We start from the raw sequence: 21607 nt of genomic DNA, 5'->3' as shown, positions 1-21607 counted from the left end.
GTGATGTATTCAATAGAGGGGAACCAGGGTGGTTTGCCCCTCCACAAAAATGCTTTTCATGTGCTTTAAGAGTAAAAGTTAATTTTGAACAGGTTACTATGGCCTGCTTAGTGCAGCTTCTGCTTTTTTTTCCAGATAGTATCAATGAGATTAAAAGGATACATATTTCCTTTGAAGAAATGCTAGATGATTCATATTTTGCTGGGTCACTTAGAGGTATAAGGCAGAACAAGCATCACCTGCTGAATTATATAATCGTTTTACTAGGTACTAATTAGAAGCCACTATATGTACTTCAATGACAACTTCATACATAAACAGCATACTTGGAACAGAGATATACAACTGATATTAAAATTCAGCACAATCTTATAATTTTTTTTTATATTCTTATTTCTGTTAATCCATCGTACCTCCAGTCTACGATATGACTGTCCCTTGGAATAGCTCACCTGTCCAGTTATGACAGGTTAAGCTGATCGCAAATTCACACACACACACTCTCATTCACACACACACACACACACACACACACACACACACACACACACACACACACACACACACACACACACACACACTTTTTATTTCGATATTTAAGAGTAGGTTCACATGGTATGCAGTTACATAATGTGCACCTTATGATGTTATGTTGTTCTATCTCGCCATAATTCTTGCTGGCTGAGTTTGGATCCGATCCTCGTCTCCAACTCGGCTGGATACTAAAGCTAGAGGCTGAACCCTATCCCATGATGCTCTAGGTTACATCCCCAGATCTCGTTTGCCGCTCAAGCAATCGAGTTCTGCTGGCTCTTTGGCTGAGTATTGGATTGTTTTTACAATATTGCCGTATTTGTACTATTTTTCTATTTCCTTAGTTTTCGTCTTGTGTGTGTTAGTTAAACCCCTATTTCTTCATGTTGTAATCCATTCCTACTGTAAGAGAGACCCATTTAACTTAGAGGGACGCTTCCCTTTTCTGTGTGTCGTCTTGTGTGGTTGTTTTCAAGAATCTGTTTAAGTTAAAGTATTCTTGTCTCTAATATTAAATCTCTTTCCTTTCTCTATATTGTTGATGTCAAAAATCCATTTAAGTTAGAGGATTCTTGTCATTAATTTAAAAAAAAAAAAAAAAGATTTCCTTTCTGATTTACTGTGCTGTCTATTCGCAGTTGGTGTGTTCTCTAGTTTGTACTGTTAGCCTGAATTTTTCTGCTGCTTCTTTCTGGTGATAATTAGTGTTCATTTCTTTAGCACCATGTCTAAGGACAAAGAACACAAGCAGTCTGGGTTCAAAACGTGCAATCAATGCACCCAAAAGATGTCACTTATGGATGGTCACACGAGTTGCGTGTACTGCCTCAGTGCCATCCATTTACAGGACCCCTGCATCATTTGTCCTGGTTTCAGTAGCAGGGTGCTCCATGAACACAAAAATAAATTGATGGCAAGGGGTTTGTTGAAAGGACCTTTTCAAGAAGCTTTAGATACTACTCCGAGCTCCAAATCTTCTTCCCATTCTTCGACCCATTCAAAACCGACCAAGAGAACTGCTACAACTGCTCCAGTTTTAGAGCCACCTAAGAAAATTATAGCATCAGAACCGAAGGCTCTCAGCTCTGATAGAAGTGAATCTTCTTCAGCTCCAAAACTGTCCGAGCAGGAGACGGTCTCCTATACTGGAGCCAATCTCTCCAACTCTGAGATCGCCTGTTTTGTAAAGGGGCAGATCTTCTTCTTTGTCCACCGTTCTTCCAGGAGTTTGTCTGATGAAGATGTAGAACAGATGGTGAAGAGATTACTTCAAACACTGGCCCTGGCAAAAATGTTGTCGTCTCTGGACCCAAAGGAATTGGAGCCATCCCATCCGACGCCTTCTACATTGATTCCTCCTCCAATCACCCTAGAGTTTTCGGAGCCAGAGGAGCTTGGATCCGACAGTAGTGGAACCATCGGCACTGAGATCCCTTTTGCAATCTTCAGTTCCGACATCTGCTCTGACTTCCTTGGCTCCATCCGATGTCAAGAAGTCTAGGAACGGATGCTTACCAGTCTGACTGGGGGGGTAAGTCAGCATGGACAGTCGTCTGATCCGACTCTGCTCTCAGGCCCAGTTTCTCATTTCTCCCAGGTACCAGTGTTGATCTCTTCACCACCTCCTTCACCTAAGCGTAGAGGCCCAGAGCCTCAGGAGGGCCCTGCAGGTGGCATTGTCTCTTCTGAAACTTCACCTGAGTATCCCTTTGAGGGAGCCCCTTGGAAGAGACTGTGCAAGAGGAAGCACACAGACACCCCTGAGTCTGTCACTTCTGTTACCAATTTGGATGAGTCAGAAGGGTCCCCATGGTCCCCCTCTGAGGATGTGTCTTTCACAGACATCCTTGAGATCCTGAAACATACAGGTGACTGGCAACCCGTCAAACCTGCAGAGGATAAATCGGTATATCTGGAGGCTTTTGGGTCTCGCCCTTCCACCTCCTGGGTGACTCCCCCTTATGACCAGCTATTGTCAGTTATTTCACGTAAGGCATGGACTTCCCCAGATACAGTGGAGCCTATTCCGAGGAGGCCCAACAAATTCATCATGGCTTTTGTTGGATAAAGAATTTTTGACAAAAGGCATTCCTGTAGATGCGATGTTGGTGGCTGTGGCCACTAGGAAGGAGTTATCTGAGACCTCCTCATCTTTTCATCCTCCCAACAAAGACTCGCGGACTATGGACAGATATGGAAAGCTTTCATTCTCTTCAGTGGCCTTTGCATTATGGTCACTGAACTATCTAACTCACTTCACAAGACTGCAAAGGGATCTCCTGAAGGAGCTAGGAGAGACCCTTCAGGGTTCTGAAGCTTCGGTGTCTCCTGACAAAGTTACCTCACAGCTTTCCACCCCCAGTTCCATTGTAAACTCCTCCATGAGGCTGATTTCATATGCCGCCAATGGAGCAAGCAGGTCAGCAGCTGCAGGAATTTCTCTGTGGAGACATTCCTGGATGCGCATTGCAACTTTGCCAAGCCCTTCAAGTCTTCCTTCACCAATGCCCCCTTTGATGGTTCAGCCCTTTTTGGACCAAAGGTGAAAGAGACCTTGAGAAGGTGCAAGCAGGAAGGAAAAACCCTGTCTGCCATCAGAGTCCATTTTTCTGCCCCATCTAGACCTTATCCCAAAGGTCAGAAAGGTGGGAAGATGTGGTTCCGCAAGTCCCAAAAAGGTTTTTCTGATGCACATGGTGACACCTCCCCCAGAGGCAGAGGGGGAGGTAATAATGGAAGATGCTATCTTCTTGGCAATGGGGGTCCGCAGAACCAGGGTGACAGGGATACTTTCTCTAGTAGGCCCTTCCAGTGCTCCTGAAAGGAGGCCCACCTGCTCTTCTCTAGAGGCAGTCTGGGGACACTTGTCACTGTACCCAAACACCTGGTGAGAAATTTCAAAAGACAAATGGGAACAAACAATCATATCCAGAGGTTATTACATTCCCTTTTCCATCTCCCTTTCCATAAACAAGTCCTCACCAGACATACCACCCGGTCAGAGGAACTATACAACACAAGAAATAGTCATGTTGCTAAGAAAAAGAGTCATCCAAGATGCCCCTGGAGACCAAACTGGATCCAGAACTTACTCAAGGTTCTTTTTAGTGCCAAAAAAGACTGGGGACTGGAGACCCATTCTGGATCTCAGCAAACTAAACAAATCCAGCAAGCAATCAAAGTTCCGGATGCTGACACTGCAGTCAATATTTCCCTCTATAGGGAAAGACGATTGGATGTGTCAATAGATCTCCAGGGTGTATATTACAACATAAAAATGGACACACAGTCCAGGAGGTTTCTACTCTTTAGGCTGGGAGCCAGTCATTACCAGTTTTGAGCCCTGCCCTTTGGTCTCACTACAGCCCCCAGGTGTTCACCAAATGCATGGCAGTGGTCATGGCTCACTTGAGACGTCAGGGATACCGTGTGTTTCCATATCTAGATGACTGGCTCCTGACTGCCTCCACCAAGCATCTACTTTTACAGAACAGGGATAAAACTATGCTGCTCTGCGCCAGGCTAGGCATTACAGTAAACTTAAAAAAATCTGCCTTGTCACCGTCTCAACATGTTACTTTCTTGGGTGCAAGTCTAGATTCAAAAAACATGGTGGCAAAGCTTACTTCTGACAGAATTCAATCCATTCATTGACGAGTCAAAACACTGATATCGAAAAGAAGGGTTCAAGCCAGGGATGTGTTGCAGGTTCTAGGTACGATGGCAGCTGCAATTCCTCTAGTCCTCCTAGCACTGCTACACATGCGAGTTCTTCAATGGCTTCTTTTACCCAGTGGTCTATGCAAGGTCTACCACTTTCACACCAGATAATAATAATTACAGACTCATGCAAGAAAGGTCTGGTCTGGTGGTTACAGACAAAACAGTTGTATTTAGGCTGTCCCTTTGTTTTTCCAGAACCAGGTGCAATTTTGACCACGGACGCTTCCCAGATCGGGGGGGGGGGATTATCGGGAAATGGCAGTCCAAGCCCTATGGCAAGAACAAGAGAGCCATTTGCACATAAATGTTCTAGAGATGAGAGTGGTGCTGTACATGTTGCAGCATTTCAGGGCTCTCTTCTGATAGGAACAGTTGCAATCCAAATGGACAATATGTCCGTGGTATGGTATATAAACAAGCATGGAGGAACCAAGTCATATCCCCTATGTCGAGAGGCACAAGTATGACAATGGGCAGTCACTTTTCAACATTTTCTGATAGCAACACACATCCCGGAGAAATCCAACGTGATAGCGAACAAACTCAGCAGAGCTAATTTGTTGCCTCACGAGTGGTCCCCAAAGTTAGAAATTGTGGAAAAGGTCTTCTGGAAATGGGGTCAGCTTTGCTGCAACCTCTTTGACATATCCATGAATGCCAGATACAGCAGCTACTTTGCCCTAATTCCCCCTCCAGGGAAGTTACCAAGGGATGCACTAGTTCACAGTTGGCCCCCGGGACTTCTCTATAACTTTCCTCCATTTCCCCTAATTCCCAAAGTATTACAGAAAGCCAATACATTGAAAAGCATGATGATTCTCATTGCTTCTTACTGGCCTCGTCAAGTGTGGTTCCCCTTTTTTTGGACACATTTGCTGGAGGAACCGTAGATCCTGGACCCAGTTCCACATCTGTTAACCCACCCATCAGGAATGTTCCATCCTTCCATCCAGACCCTCAAGTTGACAGCATGGCTGCTCCAATTCCATGATTAGCCAGGTGTTACAATTTTTCCCCTGCAGTGAAACATATCATAGTCTTTCACAAAAGCCATCTACGAGAAAGACATATGCTAGTAAGTGGAAAAGATTTTCTTACTGGGCTATTAAACAGAATATAGAACCGTTTACAGTCCCTATTCCTACAGTACTAGATTTCCTCTCCAAACTTTTTCATGAAGGTGCAGTAGCTGCTACTATCAGAGTCCAGCTAGCAGCAATTTCTAATTTTCATATTGGAGAGATGGGAATACCTATTATGTTTCACAGATTATGTAAGGCTTTCTTCAAGGGTACTTTCTTGCTCAGACCCCCGATCAGAAAACCTCCACCTCCTTGGCATCTTAATTTTATGCTTGCTGACTTAGTTTTGCTTTCATTTGAACCCGCATCATCTTGTGATTTAAAATTCATGTCATGGAAAACACTCTTCTTGGTAGCCATTACTCCTTCCAGACCTGTGTCGGAATTACAAGCTCTAGCAGTTCGCCCTCCTTATATAATTTTTCATAAAGACAGGGTGTCATTAATCAATTGTTCCTACCCAAAATCTGTTCAGACAACAATCTAAATCAGTTGAATTGCCTGTATTCTTTCCAAATTACTCTGACAAGGCAGAATATACACTACATGAAATAGATGTGCACAGACAATTGCACTTCTATTTGCATAGGACCAAGCCTTTTAGAAAGTCTGATCAAATTGTTGTGCCCTTTTCAGTCAAAAGGAAAGGATTACCAGTTTCTAAGGTAACCTTGTCAAAATGGCTTACAGATTACATATCTTATAGTAAGAATAACAGACAACTTCCAGGCAAGGTAAAAGGCCATTCCACCAGAGCAGTTGCTACATCCTCTGCTTTCCAAGCTAGGCTCCCCATGGATTCTATTTGTGCAGCAGCTACATGGGCGAGAACTCATACCTTTATTACCCATTACAAAGTTGATATGGCCTCCCGGAACAGGTCTTTCTTTGGTTCCACTGTTTTGAGGAGTCTTTTTCCTGAGGCACCCTAGGGTAAAGGAGCTAGGGACGCTCTCCCAATCAGCAAGAATTATGGCAAGATAGGACAACATAACATTAAGATGTTATGTACTCACCATAACATTCCATGTTTGTTGTCCATCTCACCTACATTCTTGCGTCCCACCCACCTTCCCCCATCCTGCATTCCTGGAGGAACGGGTGGATAATCTTATAAATTTGTATATAGTTTGTATGGTTTGGAGGCTCTGATGCTTCTCCTTTGTCAGACTGTGATATATGTATGTGTGTTATTAAGATGATTCATAAAACTGGAGTAATGATGTAGTGCAGGTGCAACATGATCTCTACGTCCTGTATTAATGTGAATGGTATGTGGAAGGTGGTCTGTATCTATCAGGCAGGATGTCAAGATGATATCATGTTCCATAAGCTATTTATAATGATTTACAGAGCCTGATATGACCTAGTTTAAAAAGGTAGAGATTTCACATAGTGGCTGCCTTGTAAGAAAATGACACATACCTGGCTTTAGCCATATCCTAAAAGTCTCTCAGAGCCCCTCACTAGAACGACAATGTTGGGGTGGTTACTGACATGTACTTAGTGTCTACATTAGAACCAAGCATATATAAGACATAGGACATTGTATGTATTTTAAAAGTATTTATTCTTGCATTTTGGAGTGAAGAACAATGATATGATGTCATTTCATTGGCTACAGGTGACCCTTACAAATTTGCAAACAGCTAGTCAGAGTGACCCATTTGTTTCAGGCCTGAGAAATTCTAATTCTGATGATGTTTTTAGGGACAGGTTAAGCAGGCCACCACCACACACACACACACACACACACACACACACACACACACACACACACACACACACACAGAAGCATGGAGTTTGGACTGTGTCGGAGGTGCACACATACTGGCCAGTGTTTTGCTATACATTCTGCCTTGGAGGGCAGACAGAATGTCACTGTAGTATGTGTAACCGTGCCTTTAGTGGTGTTACTCAACACGACTGGAGCCAGGTATTACTGTAGTAGTTCATGGGGAGCAACTGCTGTTTCAAAACTATTCGTAGAGGCCTGAAGATAATCTAATGGGTATAAGCAGCAACCACTTTTCTAATTGCTTTATGTGTAAAATGTATGGGGCAGTCAGTAGGATCCCCGGATGCCATGCCAGTTTCTTAAATACACTAGATGAACGGCATATGTACAAAAATGCCATCATTCTGTGAGACCTATACCTCACATGTAGGCTATGTCCAAAATTTCCCTGATTTGATTAATAAGAATTCCCTGGATCAAACAAACTAGCATCAGAAGTTACGGATAATTACCAATCCTTCTTTACCTGTGTCAGGAAATTATAAAATAGCAACCAAAATTGCTCTGAACTTATTCAAAATGGCACTACCAAATTCTGATTTAGTTGGTATTACAAATATACAGGTAGAAATTCAGTGCTAACTTCACCCCAGAGACATTTATACCAAACCCACATACACCTAAAGACCTAAAACTGCCTATTTTCACAAAACATCACCTGTTAAAAAACAGAATTTTTATGATGCCTTATAAAGTACCAGGCTCCTTGCTGAATGGTACTAAACATGTGCTGATGAACCCACTGATAAAACTATTCAGCCTGAGCTTATCCACTATCCATCTCCACACAGTTAACAAGGGCAGCCCCACCATAGAATCCATGAGTTACAGATCCCTCTGCCTGACAGGCCACAGCTGTAAGAGAATGAAAAAGATCATACTAGACCTAATAAAAAAAAAATTCTAAGACTTTTTTTTTGGCAGGTTGGCTTTGTTTAGGTAGATTCTGCCTAATGTATCTGATATTTTTTTTAACATGGTAATGCAAGCCATGGAATGTGGTCAAGCTACCTATATACCATAACTTGACATTGTTGAAGCATTTGATATTATGCCATAAGCTATGTTTATCAGCAAGCTAAATGCGCTCCAAATTGATCTATATATAGCTAAATAATATCAAATTGGCTGAGAGGGAAACCCACATTGTGAGGGCAGCAGTTGTGTCCTCACAGAGAATGAAAGTAACCAGTGGGGTACCACAGATTTCCATACTGGAACTTGTGATATTTAGCATACACTTCTCTGATCTTCAAGTCAAAAATCAGGAACTCTAGTTAACCAGGTTTGTTGACCATTGCAAACTTGTGTTATACTTTAATCCCCTTCTGGTATGCAGAAGCTGTAAGGTGAACTCACATATGTCAATAGCTGATGCACTGAAAATGGGGTAAAACTAAATGCTAAAAATGCAATATTGATGCCTTTGTCAAACAAGCTCTCCACTCTACTTATAGTACAGAAACCACCACACTACAAAATGAAGATAATGAGAGAGATGTTGAAACATGGGTAGATAACTTCCTTGCCTTTGACCATCATGTTGCAACAATGGTCAGGAAATCCTATCTGGCACAACTGATCCCAAAGGGTGTTTCCTTTCAGTATAAAGAAGTCTTGACCACTCTATATTCCACACTGATCAAGCCCATCAGAGAATACAATGCCCCTTGAGGATTTCTCTTGCTAAACATATCAAGCAGATAGTAAGACCCAAAGGTTCCTGACCAAGAAAATACTATTTCCACTCGATGGATCTGGTCTACATCCACAAAACAAACAGCATTACAGATAACCAATTTAGGGGCCTAAACCTTGTCTGCAACATAAATAGGATATGTTGGAGGGACAGTTGTGTGTCTCAGACACTTCCTTTCTCTGGAATTGATTTCCCATCTTTGTGAAACGGAGTTCTTCCTTGAGTTGCATTTAGTTTAGGTATCACCCATGAACAGACCCCATATGGTACTGCCTCCTCAAAAATTAAAAAAAAAAAGTTCTCCAGAATCCAGAGTTGAAAACAAAAAACAAAAAAATAGTTATTTTGCTACACATTTAATTAAGGTGTACTGGGAAGCTGCCATCCCAAACACACACAGACACCTTGAGAGGGCATAATTGGCACTCTACAAGAGTTATCGGATGGCTCTTTAACTACATGCAGCTGTGCATGTCAAGGACCACTCATCAGTTCTTATACAATAATGTATGTGCCCCATTACAGTAAACCAAATGCTGTCATAATAAACAGCTGTGATCACAATCAGAGGAACTTAATTGATAGCATACACTGCTTGGAGGGACTGACCAGCACCTTTTCTACAATACTAACCAAGCCCCGTAGCTGTTTGCCCCACAGCAGATTAGTTCTATCCCCATCATTGCTATGATTCTACTGCTGAGATTTGATTATGAGGAACTTAAAAAAAAAAAAAAAAAAACAATGACCACCCTGTTTCACCCCCTTACCTGAATGCAAAATAATTATAGAATCATATAATCCACATATTCAGTGTTAAGCACTTATGGGACCAGATGCTGCAGTTGAGTAGCCTTGGTCTGGGGTGCCATAGCACCCGCTGCAAGCAGCTTTCTTTCATTTAAAATAAATAAATGGGAAATTGCTCCTGGTTAAATGGCATCCTAGGTGGCCAGCACCTTGTTTAACTATGCTAAATCAATAAGTAGCTGCTGACATTTATTAACTATTTTAATAGCAGATGCTTTATACCTCTTTTCTTCTTCGGCATTTGTGATAATACAGCAAGTCTGAGAACCAGAATTTGAGTGACTGTCATCAGACAATAATATTGTATTAGTATGGGTTGTTTTATGGTACTTTGTGAAAGAATTTGTGTAAACTATGATACTGTTTCAGTATTTAAGTGTTGCTGTTAACCTATATGAAATCTATGAATATTTTTCCTGTTTTTGCTGATTTGAGTGGCTGAAGCAAAATAGAGAAATATTTTCATGGTGTGATAGAATTAAAATAAAAGAGTAAGCAGACACAAAGCTATTGGTCTAATAATATTAGCTGTGAACACATCTTACTACTTGTGACATTATTGGTTGTTCTACTTCTATGACTGAGTTTTTTTTTTTTGGTAAACATCACTCAGGAAGGATACTGATTATGGTGGGTGGAAATTCGGTTGCAAAGAGCCACCAAGAGTTGCTCACCTTCCTTGGTGTGGTAGCCCCCCCCCCCATATTTTGTAAATTCCTAGTGGGACCCTGTGAGCATTTGCAGTGTTCAAGCAGAATGTCAAAAGGCATTCATTATTGCTTGTGGTGGTTTCCATCAGACAAAGTAAAAGTGAACAAGACATGTCATGTTACCTAAAGGAGTTCTTCATTTCTACTTGAACCAGATCTTTTTCTCAGCTCTAACAATAATGATTGATGTTGAACATAGCAGGTCTTAGTTGTCTGTGCTGCTTGTCAGGATGACAGTCTTACATCATCATAACATTAGTGACATTCTCAGTTTTTTTTCTACACATCAGATTTGAAAGTTGTTGTGCATATATATTTACATCTTGTATTTGCATAAACACAAATGCTTTACTGACGAATATTTCAGAAAGCTGAATTAAACCGAATATATTTCTGATTTGCACACAGTGCTTCACACAGCAAAATTACCTACAGAGTCAGAGAACATTGACTAGTTAATAGGTGTAACTCAGAGCTGAATGACTGATGTAACGGTTTCAGTCCCTGTTCCCATCCCTCAAGCAGGTGTGGTTAGTTGTACCCAGAACCTATATCTCTTAATTGTTGCTGGCTGGCTGAAGCTATACTTATTTAATGTGGGAGAGGGGCATAGATTCACATTTAAAGTTCTATATTAACTATGTGGTGGAGACAGGATGCTTGGGTAAAAGTCTATACTACAAGGTATAATTTATTGTCTCTCCATCTGTCCTATGACATTTTGCATGTGACTTGCACCTTGTAGACTACTAAATAAAATTATTGATGGAAAAAATCTAACGCACAAGGTTAAATGCTTTCGTCCTACTTTAATGAGAACTTCAGAAAGTGTTAAAACTACCACTAGACATATTAAATTGCATGCTTGAAGATTCAACCAGTAAAAAAAAAAAAGAAAAGAAAAAGAAACTACTTGCATGCCTTTAAATGTAATACACTTTTTAAACTAATTACATTATTGAAATCTGAGGAAAGCAATGCAGCTAAGGTGAATTGCCTTATCAATTCTTTTGATTTCAGGACTGCATTAGAGTCCCCCACACTATTTACCTCAAACTTTTCTATCATTAAAAAAAAATCTTACAATTCTTAAAGGCTGGGGTTGGTACAACCTTTTTTTTGCCTTGCTAATGCCTTGTTTAGATCATTGTTTTTAATGTCATTTATATGTTCATAAATGCATACAGTTTGCCTTCATTTAGTTATAACTAAAGCATCCAGTACAACTTGCTAAGTAAATCACACGTCTTGTTTGGAATTTATAATAACCCCTAATGTCAAAAATTCTGTCTATATTAGCCACTTAAAAAATGGAGAACTGTTTATAAAATGTCACTGGCTGCATACTCCTCAAGGAAATGTTCCCATTTTTAAGTGTGAAATATCACCTGCCTTCATATTATTTCCTAATTCTCACAAACTTTTTAAATTAATTTCTTTTCTAAAATAATTGGGGAACTGTTTAGAAATAAATTTTAAAAAGTCCTGATTTCCCCAAATAATTTTTCAGTTGTCTGCTACTAGATTTTTAATATGAACCACATCAATAGGAGAATATTAAGGCTTTCCTTTCAAAGCTCCCCATGTTCTCCTTAGAACTCCACCCCTGGCTGCAAAGAATAGCATGAAATTTAGACTCTTTAAATTTAACGATTTCCTCCTTAACTAATTTTATTAAAGCCAGAGGATACATTCTCTGTGAAAATAATTGACTAAAAAACTCAAGTTCATTCTTAAATAAATCACTATTAGAAATTAGCCTAGCTGCTTTAATAAACTGGCCCTTCAAAATATGGGATGGGCACTGGTATAATATAAATATGTAGCTATTAGAAATAGTTCTTTGTTATGAATACTAGAACTTAATTTCTCACTAGAGTTATCTCTAAAAATATTTATATCCAAACACTTTATTTCTTCCTTCTTAAAATTTCATGCAGACTTCAAAGAATCTGTAATACTTTCCAAGGTTACTATAAAAAGACCTAAATCTAAACCTTGAGTGTGTTAACTGTTTTCCATCAACAACCGTGTTGACTGCTGTCATACCGAAATCTGGTGTATGAGATATGGTACTTATAAAATGACATGGGCATTGAGACTTTACAGTGAAATGTCATTATGCAGTATGTGTGAATGGACTTGCACAAGGTGAAACTTTGCTGTATATTTTTAATAACATGTTAAAATTTCAGTAGTTACGGTGGAGTAATGTTAGATTAAAGGGTGATGTGGTGCACCTAAGTACATATATTATAGGTCTAACAAAGAAAAGGCAAAGTGCACAGACTAGGGCAGAGTTATTAACTTGCCTTATAAATACACACAAATAAGGGAGGCCCCTAACTGTATAAAATGATATTTTACAGACTTTGTGGAATTGATAGGATTTTTTAGATTTGTACACTATGGCTTGGGTTCACTGTGAACACTACATACAGAAGTACTATGTAAGAACTTTACAAAGAGTGTATGGGTTGCATCTTCTTAGCTGTGAGCTGCCTTGTGAAACAAACTGCTGAATATTAATGTACAGTGCTTGTCAATGAATCCGTGCCTATGTATATGAAGCTTGCACTGACTGGGAAATTCACTAAATTAGTTTAAGTAGGCACTGCATGACTTTGAGACTTGGTTACGATCACAGTCATAAATTTATTCAGCTCTGCTCTTCTTTTCTTAAGACTATACGTTATGTAAGTGTCTTGAAAGGTGTTCAGAGGATTGGGAATTTACAGTGAGGTCCTGGATGTCATTATGGTTGGGGTGAGCATTATTGTCAGTCTGTAGATAATGCTAAACTTAATTGCATTATTAACTTTAGGTATGCCATGAGTGCAAAGGTACTTTTAGTGAGAGAAAGAGAGCATGTTGGGAGTCTTTTAGATAATTTGTAATACAGATTGCAAGGCTTCATATGTCCTAATTGGAAGGAAGTTAGAAAATCATATTTCCTGTAGCCAGGATGCCCTATGTTAGTAATTTATGTAGCCACAGATGGCGCAGCAGACAATAACAGACAGTAACAAGGAAGTTATCTGAGGCCTTGTGAGGTGAGTGACAGTGTGAACTGATGCTGCATGGGAAAGGAGAAGGCCATGTGTCAAAGTTGTGCTGGTTCTTTGTAACTGTAGATGCAGATGTGATGTTTCAGACTTAAAATAATTGGGGTAAATGTCTTGTTATAATAAGAAATCTTAATAGGATACTGTTAAATTCTGTTCTAGCACAATATATACCCTTACATGTATTTATTTATCATAATTACTCGGTATATATTATTATGCCATGTTTAGCATGTTGTATCATAGGATGTGATTGTATGCTCAAAATTAAATATTTTATATGGCTACCAACTTGGTCAGTGCTTCTGGGCATATGATTTAAATGTTGTATTGCCAAGCACAGTCCTCTGACATCATTATGTCATCCCAATGGGGAGAAAATAGAAATGTCCTAATTCTTTAAATTTCCCTGTTGAAATTGTATTTGAATTTTTGCCTGGTTGAGAGCTACTCGCATTACAGTTTGAATGCAAGTTACTCAAATGTGTGCCGCAGTGCAGTAGAAAACATAGCAGTCTTCACCATGATCATGCTATCATTCTCTATATTCATTTTCAAGGATGGGTTTCACATAGCTTTTATTTATTAGTAAAAGATTTAGGAACTTATGAATGAAAAATCCCATTGAGTAGAAGGTCTCAACATGGTCTCTACAACAATAAATTTAGATTCCTGAAATTTTTTGAAACATCTAAGAGGTGTAGCTAAAATGAAAATGTTTTATCTTTAATGTAAAGTGTCTGACTTTTTTGAGATAAAAATATATTACATATAAACAGTATAGACCGAGGCAGAGGCTTCCTGCTCTTTATACAGGATACAATTAAAGCACATTTGTAGGCCATTACTATTCTGAAATTGTCTTGTATAAATCACTTTGTCATTTAGCTCAGATGACTGTCCTGCATTTTATCTTAATTTTCCTTCATTTAACAGTGTATTTAAATAGCTGATTTTTAGAATACATTGAATGTTTTTGCGTCATTAACATTGTTAATGTTTTTATATATATTTAATTAAGAATTGTAATTAATGCATTAGAAAAGAGATTGTTTATGTGATGAGCTTGTGAAGTGGCATGTGTGAGGCACATGTGGAGATTTATATTTTTGAATGATGTGATTATGGAAGTATGATGTCCTTCAAATGTGCCTCTTTAATGAATAGTTGAACCAATTTAATGCGAATATTGAGTAATTACTTTAAAGAGAAGGATCATTTATTGTCCATAAAATATGCTGTTACTGTTCAGCTTTATATAGCATAATATCTGTAAATTGGTGACATCTGAGCCATTTTTGTATTTATTTATAAGTTATTCACTGACATTGCATCAGATATGTCTAGAAATAAAATGGTACATTTTTAAAAAAGCAAAGCAGTTTTTCATCTGTGCCACTGTAAGAGATGAGGTTGTTATTTCCATTAATGATCTGTTTACATCTTAACCTTGTAGATACCGCATCTTACAAAGTCCACAAATTTGAAAAAAATTGAAAACAATTTTTAAGGTGATATACTTTGCACGAAGCATTCAGATAATCTGCTTCTGTATGTTAATCAGATTTTAATGTTATTATTATATACCACTTAGTCCATGGCTGTTTTTGTTGATCTGGTCTTGTAATTTTTGTCATTTTTAAAATGAGCAGGGCAAGACTAGTAATATTTGCAACAATACTTTTCTGTTACAAAAACTATATAGCTAGCTGCATTGAGGAAGAAACAATTTTGAGTTCTCTCTGTATTTTTTTCTGAAGAAAAGCTATCCGAATAGTATGACATGATTCTAGAGTACCCAAATGTGCCACTGCTGTCTGTTTTTTCTTTTCTTTTTTATTACTGCTGCCACCCACTGTTTATAGGTTCAATGGCATATACTAAGCCAAGCACTCCAAATGTATCATGCAAGTTTATGTTCTGGCTTTTATAAATTTAGTGAGATTTCCCAAATGTATTTTGCAAGTTTATGTTCCTTAGAGGTTATTGTAAGGGGTATAGGTAAGCCAGGGTAAGATTTATAGGCTACCTCTGTACTGTATAGACATAGTGCTAGATCCACAGTATATTCAGCAGTCTTGTCATTCAAGACAAAAGCGCTCATTCTGTTTAAGAATAAATTATTTGGCTACCACCAGTGGAATTGGACCTCTGTGTGTGACTTTTTGAGTTATTACAATTATTTTACAACTAATTCACGCTTTAAGGAAGAACTCTGCTTCACATGGATGGCCAACCCTGTACCAGAGAAGCGGAATTTTCTGATTCACATACCTGTCCCTCCAGTATGTCTTATTTACATTGCAAATAAAGTTTAAATCCACAGTTCCAGTAATTCTGATGCTATTTGTCTTGTAGATATGCAAAAAGTTCATCAGAGTTGGATCCAAAGATGCAATGTATGACAGTCATAGATCACTTCTGATAGTCTGTAAGAAAACGAGTATAGAGATAAGGCTTTGAGGCAATCTGCATAGGACATGATGTTTAAACCCTGTATTCTTTTTGTGAGGAACCTGTATGGACATTCCAGTTCTTGCATGTTCCTGGTAAGGTACATAAGGAAGGGAGCACTGTAGTCAATAATTATGGCCAAATGCAGTATAAGAATGACTTCCTTGGACCTAGACTGGAGATGCGAGTGTGCCACCCTAGTCCCAAGTCTTGCTGCATTAGGCTGAGCTTTTTAGGAGGAGAATTTCCTCTCAGAGTGTGTCAAGACTGTTTTCAGTTGCTCTGGGGGTGGACCACTGGTCACCAACAGCCTAACATGCTGCAGGTGCCCACTGTGATGCTGAGCCTGATATGCCCCAGAGAAGGAGCAAACTCATATATGGGCACCCAGTAGTGAAGTCCGCTCTCACACATTTTCATAAGAGACTTGACTGACTCCTGCTTGTTTAGGGAACCATTGAAGGAGTATTCAGTTTTCATGGGGAAATGGGGAGATACAGCTTCAGTGACATAGTTCACACCCCCTTTCAGTTGCTCTAACACATGTATGCATAAAAAAGCTGTCATAGGGAAATGTCTGCACATTTGTCATGGCCATGTATCCTACATTACATTTCTCCAGGACTTTCTCACTGACTTAAAAGAACTTTATCTGTTCTAAACTTCTCCTCCTTATTCCTCTACTCTTGTTCTGCTAACATTTTCTTCTTATCCAGATTATGCCCTCTTCTGCCCACTGCATTCATTTTCGGCCCTGTTTTCCAATGTAAGCATCCCCTTAGTCTCCTTTTCTCTCTCTGCACTTTGAATAAAAATGCCTCTTTAGTTTGTCCACGTATGGCGCACTCTGTTCTCCACAACATTTTAGTTGCTTTTCCCTGTATTCTCTGCACAGTTTTATCCTGTACTTTCCTTTCATGGTCTGAGCAGATGTTACTTCACCCATGGTCTAAACACCTGATAAAGGATCATTTTCACCTTCCTAGCCTTGAATTTTACTCTTCCACAAATGTGTCCTCACATTTAATTTGGTTTTGTTACTGTCCTTCACATGCTAGTTAATCATTTAAGATTGAATGATGTGTTAATGCATGTGTGTATGTCTGTTTATTTAATTTGTTAACCAGGGTAATGGACTGATCCCAGTGGATCCATTTCAGTCACTTCCAAAAAGACTTAGCATTATAAAGAGTATTGGAAAATAATACACCAAGTAGTGCAACATCAGTAATATGTTTGTATGCAATCAGAAGCTCAACAGAGACAATACTAAATGCAGTACTGGACAAACAAGTGTGTGGAGTACAGTATGAGAATACTGACAAGGATAATAGAGGAGGCTAATGAGAGGTTGAAAATGTACCAAGTTGTAATGCTCTGGTGGCACAAATAGGTCTATATAATATGTAGAGACATTACTCTGAAACTTTTCCAAGGAAGCAAACTAAACGTACAGTTACAACATTGCTGAGTGTATACAAACAAATACATTTATTTATTTATTGGCATTTAATCACCAAGGTGTGACTGGTTTGAATCCCATTTTTAGTGGAAGCCGTAAAAAACATCTACAATTTAAATAATTATACCAAATTAGATATACTATGAAAACATTGTTTAAGAGTAGATACATGTTATATGACAATGATTTAATATTTAGAGAAACTAGCCAGTTCATAGAGAAATTAAAGGTAAGCTAGTATAATACAAACAGGAATTGTAACATGAAGTAAGAGAAAAACAGAGAGAAAGTCAAGGAGAGAAATTAACAGAAGTAAGGAAGTGAATGAAGAAGGGAGAGTAAGGAGGTGTAAGGAATGAATAAGTATTTATTCGCATCTAGGGATATAGTTTATCCCGATGTTGAGCAAGAACAGAATCATCATTTGGCTAGGAAATCTTTCAGAAAGGTTTTGAAGGATGGGAAGGAGGGTACTGACCTGATGGATACAGATAAGGAGTTCCAGCCTTAGTAACATGGTACATGTATAGACAACGCCTATCAGATTTAATAGGCTTGTGGACAGAGAGGTGTTTTTAGCTACTGAATCATAATGATCGACTGGGACATAGTAGTAAAGAATGTTTAGTGCTAGACAAACAGATGGATGCTGGATAATATTAGAGGGGGTAAGAGGCTATGTGTATGTTAGCTGATGGGGTAGTTCTAACCAATTTAGGATTTTTAGTGCTGTACAGTGTTGGGTTCTGAAATAGTTATTTGCTGCAAATTTAGCAACTTTGTTATAGCATTGTTCACGTTTTTTGCGATGCCTGAAGTTTAGTAACGATGGCCACCATAAAGAAGTGTTGGGAGGAGATAAGTAGTGGCAAGTGTATGTAGTTTTAGTTGCATTGATGAGAAAGTTGCTAGTTCTATAAACCATCGCTAGTTTTTGAAGAGTTTTTCTTATGTAATTTTGTATCTGTAGGTTGGATGTAAGATTATCTTCCACTATCATCCCTAATAATTTGCTATGACTTCAGTGGTTTTATTATCAAGAGAGACAACATTATATTTTGTTTTTTCATGAGAGAGGGATCTGGAGGAAAATGAGAAGTTTATTTATTTATTTATTTATTTATTTTTTTTTAGGGTTGAATATGAGTTGTAAGTTACAAAGTCATTTTCAGTGGCTGTTAAAGCTGAATAATATTTTGGAGGCATGCCATGTTGTCAGATGTGCAAGTGAGGGTGGAGTCATCTGCATACTGTGCTAGGGCGGCCTGTTGTGTGGATGTGTAGAAGGTGTTGGTGAGAACGTTAAAAAGGAGGGGACCAATGATAGACCATTGTGGTACATCAGTGGTGATAGGGAGGTATGGAGAGAGGGTGTAATGCCATTTTTCTAACTGACAGTTATTGGATAGATAGCTTTTGAACCATAGAAGGGTGGGCTGAGAGAGAGACCTAATGAGGGCATTTGAAGTGGAATTTGGTGTGACAAACTGTGTTAAAGGCTTTAGACAAGTCTAGAAATAAATAGGAGACTAGTGTCCTGTTATCTCTAGCTTTAGAAACAGTGTCTATATAGGTTAGAGGTACAGTATTAGTGCTATAGGAAGGATGGAAGTCATGTTTTGTGAGGGATAGGAGATCTTCCTACTGGAAATTGTTTAGCAATTGTTTTTGAATACATTTTTGAGTTTGGGAGAGGGGAGGATAAGATTGCTATAGGTCAAAAGTAAGTAATGTTTGTTGAATTTCCTTCTTTGCGTAGAGGGATAATGTATGACTTTTTCCAGAGAGATGTAACATGGTTATTCCTGGATCGACTTATTTACAAGGACTGACAGAAGATAGGCAATGCTATTGACTGCTATTTTAAGGTACTTGTTTGGAAGGTCATCAGCTGAAGTAGAGTATTGTTTGAGTTTGTTTAATATTGGTTTTATGTAGGATGTGGACACAGGTTTCTAGGTGAACGTGGATGCAGTAATATGAGGCTTTTGGGCAAGGTTAGGATCAGATGTTGGGGAAAAACTTCAACCCTCTAGCTTTCTCTGACTCACTGAACCCTGTAAAAAGCCTCCCTCGTGACAATCCTGTTGCATGCTTCAATACTACATTCAATAACCTACTAGATAGCTTTGCTTCCCCAGAACTAAAAGAATCAAAACCAAATCCAACCCTTGGCTAACTAAAGCAACTATTATACTCGTGCATCTCCGAGATAAATCTTGAAAGCGTTACCATAAATCTAAAACACCAAACACTCTTACTGAGTATAAGCAACTCCATAATAAAGTAAAAAGGCAAATTGCTTTAGACCAAACACCCTTACTGAGTATAAGCAACTCCATAAGAAAGTGAAAAAGCAAATTGTTTTAGACCAAAAGTGCTACTACAAGCTTCAAAACAATCATAGATCCAACCCCAAAAATGTTGGAAAAGTATATCTGCTCTCCTCTCTCATGGCAAAAAAGACAATTTCTGCCCTGACCCTAACTCTCCAGATCATATCTTAGCTACCCAATTCAACTCTTTGTTTATTGATTCAATACCCAAGCTTACCACATCATTCTCCAATAACACTTCTACTCCACCCATATCCTACACCCTCAACTTTAGTCCCACTGACATCAACACTACTCATCCCCCCCCCCCCTTTACCATACAACTCATCTCTCGGCACACCATAAAAAAACTTCTACTAAAACTAAAACCATGCTCTCATGCCCCAGACAACCTTCCATCTAACTTTCTCAATCTAGCTGCCAATGGCATAGCCCTTCCCATCACCATACTTATCAACCATTCAATCCAAGAATCCTATGTACCCCTCCTCTGAAGGAAAGCCTTCATCATTCCCCTCCACAAAGGAGGCAACAATACTGAAATTTCCCAGTTCTGTCCTTTAGCCATTCTGTCCCCTATCTCAAAAGTCCTTAAAATGCATACACTTGCAACTCCTTCCCTACCTCTTAGACGATCAACTTTTTTCTCCAACTCAACATGATATAAACCTGGACATAGTACTACCACTGCCCTTCTCTCCTTCCTTGTCATCATCAACTGTGCCCAAAGCTCTGGCAACATTGTATCTACCCTTCTCCTAGACTTATCAAAGCCCTTTGATACTGTTTCTCACAACCTTCTCTTGTCCAAACTCTCTCTTCTCAATCTCTTCCCCTCCTCTATTAACTGGTTTTCCAGTTACCTTTCTAATAGATAGCAAGCCTTCAAGTGGAACAACAGTACCTCTTCCTTCCTTCACACTCCAACAGGAGTTCCACAAGGCTCAATATTGGGTCCCTTACTTTTTATCATTTTCATTAATAATTTTCATCAGTGCATTCCTAATACCAAACTTGTCCAATGCGTTGACGATTCCACCATAATTTTCTATGCTCAATCTCTCCCCAAACTCATGCAACTAACACAAGATGCCTTCTCTTGTCTTGGATACTGAAAAATCACCTTGCTTTCAATGCATCCAAAATCAAAATCATGGTCTTTACCCTATCTAAAAACACCTCTAGCAATAAAAAGTCCTTCTCCATAGTCAATCAGAATAAGATTCCCATTGAAATAGTTTCCCATACAAAACGTCTAGGTGTTATCATTGACGAACATTTAAAGTTTGACATTCATATACAAACCAGTAATAAGAAAACACACCAAAAGCTCGGAATGCTGTATCGTTACAGCCGTTATCTCACTCCCTCTCCCAAATATATACTGTCTATTTCCTTCCTCATCCCCCTCTCTCTTGTATGGAGCCCCTCTATTCACTGACCTTCAATCCTCCTTAAAGTCAAAACTGTCATCCTGCTACAATAAAATCTCTAAGTTTGCTACTGGGACCAAATCCTCTTCCCACCACTGTGATGCACTCCACTCCTTGAACTGGCTGGAACTCCCCCACTATCCATCTAAAATTCAACTGTTAACTGCTAACAAACTCATTTTCAAACCCTCTCCTCCATGCTCACTTTGCATCATCCTGACAGAATACTCAGGTCCAATAACCAGAACCTCCTCGAAGGGTACAAACCCTTACGTGCACCTGGGCAATTTTTCCTGTCTTTCTCCCTCACTTGCCTATGGAATTCACTTCTCCCCACATTTGAATCACCCAAAACCACTCCGCCTTCAAGACCATGCTCCATTCCCATCTCTCTTCTCACTGAGAATGCTCATGCTCTCACCCCACCTGATTCCCTCTATATCTTTTCTGCTCCCCCATCCTTTTTTTTCCCTTCTCCTTTCTTAAAACTCAAATTAGTGA

At 39.1% G+C, this 21607-nt stretch overlaps 1 protein-coding gene across 1 annotated transcript in view; it reads left to right on the top strand.

The window, feature by feature from the left end:
• CARMIL3 (capping protein regulator and myosin 1 linker 3) overlaps nucleotides 1-21607 on the top strand; it is a 3552770-nt gene that overhangs the window by 1452953 nt on the left and 2078210 nt on the right. The window lies entirely within an intron of this gene.

This window comes from Protopterus annectens, chromosome 16.part0 (genome assembly GCF_019279795.1).
Source record: "Protopterus annectens isolate FY-2018-M chromosome 16.part0, PAN1.0, whole genome shotgun sequence".
In the NCBI taxonomy this organism is placed as follows: Eukaryota; Metazoa; Chordata; order Ceratodontiformes; family Protopteridae; genus Protopterus; species Protopterus annectens.
Note: the sequence above shows the minus strand (reverse complement) of the source record. Positions and strands in the feature narration are given on the sequence as shown.